A 6,524-nucleotide genomic window follows, 5' to 3' on the forward strand; every position below is an offset into this window, starting at 1 on the left:
GACCTCGGGAAGAGAAAGGCCGTAGTCAAACTTTGAGAGGCCACATTCCCTTCGCTCAGAAATCCATGTTTCCCATAGGAAAAAAGGAATAGGCGAAGACAATAGTTAAATGAAGAGGGTCCAGGCGATGACAATTCCCCTGCGGCAGCCGAGTTAACAGTTATATGCCGACGGGAAGACCGATGGACCAGAGAGGGATAGGTCGTTCCCCACGAAGTGTAACTGTGCTGGCCTTGCTAATCTACGCAAGTGTCATTGTCGTATATGTATCGCACACACAGCACAAACACTGAAAAGGAAACTTATCACATTTCTATACACATATATATACATAAACATAAAGAATGTTTTCATATCTATACAAGTATAAGAAAAAGTAAGTTAAAAGACAAAAACTCATGGCAGTCCAGAATAGGCAAGGAAGGAGAGAAGAAACAATCGCACTCGATCCGAGCCAAAAGTAAAGTCACTAAATCACAGGTGTGTGAACGGGAGTGGTAGAAAGCTACCTCCCCCCCCTACCCCCGCTAAATAGCGGTGTGGGTAGTTAACCCTTGCTAAATTTTAATGGCTCGTCATTTCAGCTCCGCCGAAAGTATAACCCCTAATAAATAGCGTGGTTTGTATTCCAGTTACGGAAGAATCAAGTATTGAGCCCTTCCTTCCCCAGTCGACATCCACGGGAGAAGGGTGGAGCGGAGTAACTGTAATAAAAACAGAATTACAATTATTTAAATCAGCCAAGAATATCCACTAATAGTTAGAACCACTGAAGTGGTCCCCACGGAGAAAGCTGAAAAGTTAAAATACAATTATATTTTCACTAAAAATAATTGAGACAAACAAACGGAAGAGCAACCTAACCCGTACACGGGAAAGGAGCCTCCCCAATACTGAAGTACAATGTTGTAAAGGTGAACGACCTCGAGAAGAGAAAGACCGTAGTCAATCTTTGAGAGGCCACATTCCCTTCGCTGAGAAATCCATGTTTCCCATAGGAAAAAAGGAAAAGGCGAAGACAATAGTTGAATGAAGAGGGTCCAGGCGATGACAATTCCCCTGCGGCGGCCGAGTTAATGGTTATATGCCGACGGGAAGACCGATGGACCAGAGAGGGAGAGGTCATTCCCCACGAAGTGGAACTGTGCTGGCTTTGCTAATGTACGCATGTGTCGCTGTCGTATATGTATCACACACACAGCACAAACACTGAAAAGGAAACTTATCACATTTCTATACACATATATATACATAAACTTTAAGAATGTTTTCATATATATTAAAGTATAAGAAAATGTAAGTTAAAAGACAAAAATTAATGGCAGTCCAGAATAGGTGAGGAGGGAGAGAGGAAACAACCGCTCTTGATCCAAGCCAAAAGTAAAGTGACTAAATCACAGGTGTGTGAACGGGAGTGGTAGCAAGCTACCCGCCCCTACCCTCGCTACCTAGCGGTGTGGGTAGTAAACCCTCGCTAAATTTTAATGGCTCGTCATTTCAGCTCCGCCAAAAGTATAACCCCTAATAAATTGCATGGTTTGTATTCCAGTTACAGAACAAAAGGCCTTTATGTTAATCTGTAATTGTACTCATCAACAGATAGTAAAGAACCCACCTTGTAGTAAATAAAGCGGTCTCAAAAAGGAAAGAAGGACATAAGCCTTAAAGGTACAAATGTTGCCAGGAGTAACGGCGCACTCTAGTAACGTCATTGTCGTCAACACAAAACTTGCCCTAAGGCGGAGGGACAATAAACATTCCCATATACTAAGACTAGACCCGCCACCAGTAACGACAATGTCGGTAACATATGCTGGCGTAGTCAAACAGCAATAATTTCCGCAGAAACATAGTGCCGTATATGAAGGCAGTGACGTTAAAGGTGGCACCATCGTAAATAACGAAGCATCACTATTAAAGATATAAAGGTAAGGAATGCCGTAGGAGACGACAAGGCCGTAAGTACCAGCACTGCCGTCAGTTCAACAACTCACTCCGTATGAAGAGGTATGCTGACGGCTCTGGAGGGTCAGAACCCAGAGGGGACTAGCCCTCACTAATAACAATTGCAAAAACACAGCATCATAATTCTGAGGTCAATGTCAGTGCCGGGAAGACCAACCACAGGTAACGACATGGGGTAATATGCCCATAATAAAAAAAAAAATCTTAAATAAATAACCAAGTAATGGTGCTTTTCGATCTAAAAATCCCAGAGGCTAGAAAACGGCAAAACACTAGAATCAGCGCACCGACATCTTGAGCTCACCCTTCCCAAAGGGGAACTCGAAAGAGCTGCAAAAACCCAGCATGAGAAATCTCGAACGAATGTAGTATGGCAGACCAACGGATACGCCATCGAAGGATAGGATAGGCTTGAATGCGACAAGTCAAAAGAGAAATCCCAAAGGCTAAAAGGGATGGCAGTACATAAAGTCAGCATACTGACTTTTAATAAAATAAATGAGCTCACCCTTAGCAAAGGGAAGCTCCAAAAAGCTACCCATACCTAGCCCTGGAAATCCCAATTGTTTGCAGCACGATGGTCAAAAGCCTAAACGGTCAAAATACCGAGAAATCGCAAACAATTGGACAAAATAACTAAGAAAAACTAGTATAACTGAGGTAAACAACCCCTAAAGAAAAGCCACTGTCAACGAGTTTGGAGCGATATACCAAATCGATATCGGCGAGTCTGTCTTCAACTGAAAAGTTACAGTTTCTAGGCTAGGCTAACCGAAACTGACACGCACCAACATAAAACATATACAAAAATGCAAACTTAAAATAGAGCCCAAAGCATCGCAATGCTAAAAAAACTACTAGCTAACGTGAAACTTACACAATAAAACGAGTGAACACGAAAATAAGGCCGATCAGGTACGAAACCAGACGCCCAAGCTAGCTGGAATCAAACCACTCCAGCTTCCTTTATTTAAAAACTAAATAACTTTCCCCGTAGGGATCCAAAACATTTACAGCGAAACAAAACTGCAAATAAAGGTTGGTACTCAACTTAGACGAAGAAGTGGAAGCCATCATACGAACAAAATCTTCAAAATAAGCTGATAAAGAGCGAACAACAAAACAGTACAACAGTAGATTGAAGCTGCGACAATGAAATGAGGCACCAGAGACGTATGGGGGCACCGTAAGGTGTGAGAATATGTAACGGCTCCTCACTTATCCTTCCCCTTAGTGGATTAGACTGGGTAAAGTCCATTGGGGGTGCAGATATCTATGGTTATCTTAGGATACCTCCGATTATACACGATATCTGCGGATAGTCGTTCCGGGGGTTGGAACCCAATGATACCTGACGGTAATTCTCTTGTAATATCACTCGCAGAAATATTATACAGTAGGAAGCAGGCGAAGGGAACTTCCATCAGGACGACATGGCTCAAGCTCAAAAATACATAGTGCAAACATAAGACAAAGCAATTATGCAAACATAAAAAGCACAGACAGTAAACATACATTCAGTGTAAGCCTACATGAAAATACAAATACAGTAAAAGTTTAGTCTTTATTTAGGAAAAAGAAAAAATAAGAAGACTAGGAATACTCTAACAAAATAACAGGTTGATGCAGGATGCTCCTGTAATGCTAATCAGGTTTGCAAACATGCTGAAATATTCATCCAATTGTAAGTTATATCAAAGTAAATATAATACACACCACTAAACATATGTTCCTAACGCCAAATATGTCAGCTCCTGAGAAATATATTATCTTAACAGCTTTATGACCAACCAACCCCCCCCCCTAAAAAAAAGTTTGAAACAAATAAATGTAGTGCTGATGCCTTGCCTTAATCTTATATCCAGTATCATTGGGGTTTACTCGTTAGTGGCACATATTTCATGTATTATACTGTTAGTACTCACCGTTCTATATCCTTAGGGAACCTGTGAAACACCAAATGAGGATCGGTTTCTTTTCGTTTATTACAAACAACACACTTGTGTGACTTATTCACTGATGGCGCCATGATTTCGTGTGTGTCAACTGTCAAATTCTAAAATATAAACAAACAGACAACATGCGATATACCTACAACGCCATCTGAACACAGCGGTCAAACTATTGTGTTCACTTTTGAGTTGGCAACTAGTATATTAACATCCGCATTTTGAGCGTTACTATCTTCCTTCAGTATATAGTCATTGTTTAACGATTTATCGCTTATTCATTCCTTAATCTCAATCCTCCTCAACCTCATATTTCCTTAACATCTGCACTGTATAAACTGGAACTAAAATAAACAGTAGTGAAGTTGATAGTAGTAGAATAAATGATTATTATAGAAAGATATATAGAAAGACTTCAAAAGAGAGAGAGAGAGAGAGAGAGAGAGAGAGAGAGAGAGAGAGAGAGAGAGAGAGAGAGAGAGAGACTACATATAAATCACAGTGACGGGATTTATGTTATCCCATACTTTATCAACCTTCAGAAAATGGGATAAAATTTACATTAGTTGTGAAAATACTAATAAAGTCAGTATCGAGTTATATTAGAAAAAAAAAACTTTTCATTAATTTCACACCAGCAATTTCATACAAATGATTTCTACACAAACACACACACACACACACACACACATATATATATATATATATATATATATATATATATATATATATATATATAAATATATATATATATATATATATATATATATATATATATATATATATGTATATATATATATATATATATATATATATATATATATATATATATATATATATATATATAGGCCTACTTCCAGCAGAGAGAGAGAGAGAGAGAGAGAGAGAGAGAGAGAGAGAGAGAGAGAGAGAGAGAGAGAGAAGGGTCCTGTGTCACCCTAGGTATCCTACTTGCCCTAAGTGTAATATGCACAACATAGGACTCCTTTTTAAGCAATTAACCAAAGTCGTAAATAGACCTTCAGTATCCACCATCCTTCATCAACCAACTATATTAAAGGAAATAAGAATAAGCGCATTAAGATTCTTATCCTTTGATAATTATTATATTGTAAGTAAAATTAATACCAGTGGGATACTAATACAAAAAGTGGGTGGAACTCATGACCTCTCTTCAGAATTTTACAAGTTGAGATCATTGTATTTTTGCCTAGGGAAATATCTAAATTTCGTGTCTCAATTAGTATTTTTAATGAAAATAAGGAAAAGAATGTTTTATTGCTGAAAACAAGTCATTTATATTTGCTCTACGCGCTCCGTCTGGTATGTAAACAAAACAACCAATATTTTCTGACCTGGGTACCAATTATTTACTTTTCTTCCAGAGTTCCGGGGAAATATATCTATTTTAGGGTCCCATAAGGAGTAACACTACATTTTCTATGAAATCCTTATAATTAATTAACTGTTTTCTAATATTTTCTATGATAGTCTTAAATAAACGTATGATGCACGTTATAATAAAACTCATTTGGAACATAATTTATATATTCTAGATTTGAGCGAAGAATCTCACAACTTCGTAGATAACCCTGCAATGTACTGATATGTCCTTTTTATCCTCAATGATAAGGAAAATTACCGATTAAAACCCATGCTTAACCATAGTAAAGTTTATTGACTCAATCTCTACCAAGGGAAAAAAACCGATTTCACTATACATGAAAATTTCGAGGGATGCTTGGTCTTACTTTTTTGCTTATTGGTCGTGATTTTCTTTTATTTAGATAGCAAAAGATAGGGAATTCAATACCCTATATTCTGTACATTCATATTTAAAAAAAAAAAAATATTTCATATGAAAAATATTCACCTTTCAATGTGAATTCTATGCATTGATGAAGTCGAGGTTAGAATGCTCAGGGTATTCCAAAGTACAACTTTTGCTATATAGAATTCTCTTTAAGATGATTTCAGAATAAAAATAAATCAGCTGATAAGCAAAGATGTATAAGGAGTATGAAGTAACGCTGGAATAAAATCGTTCTAAGGGGGCCGAGTCAAACCCCTTAAAATTTAATAAGGTTATCTATTCCTATTGAAGGCTTAAGCAATGTGTGATATGTAAATAAAGGTTGGTATGTTATCTATATGACATCATCGTTAATCTGTGATTGAGTTCCATTATTCATAATGCAGTTTTCCTGGGAATTGGCAAATTGACGAAATGAATAAGTAACTATATAATCATGGTAATTGGTCTACTGCATCCATGCATTGTGTCTTTAAAATAATAAAAATAACTCAGTGTTAATATGCAGTACACGCCCACCCACCCACACACACACACACACACACACACACACACATATATATATATATATATATATATATATATATATATATATATATATATATATATATATACATATATATATATATATATATATATATATATATATATATATATATATATACATATATATATATATATATATATATATATATATATATATATATATATATATATATATATATATATAATCTTTCTGAGTGGGGACACCTTAATGTTGTGAAAGAATTTACGTAAAGCCATGATCAGCAAAGCTG

This window comes from Palaemon carinicauda, chromosome 2 (genome assembly GCF_036898095.1).
Source record: "Palaemon carinicauda isolate YSFRI2023 chromosome 2, ASM3689809v2, whole genome shotgun sequence".
Lineage (NCBI taxonomy): Eukaryota > Metazoa > Arthropoda > Malacostraca > Decapoda > Palaemonidae > Palaemon > Palaemon carinicauda.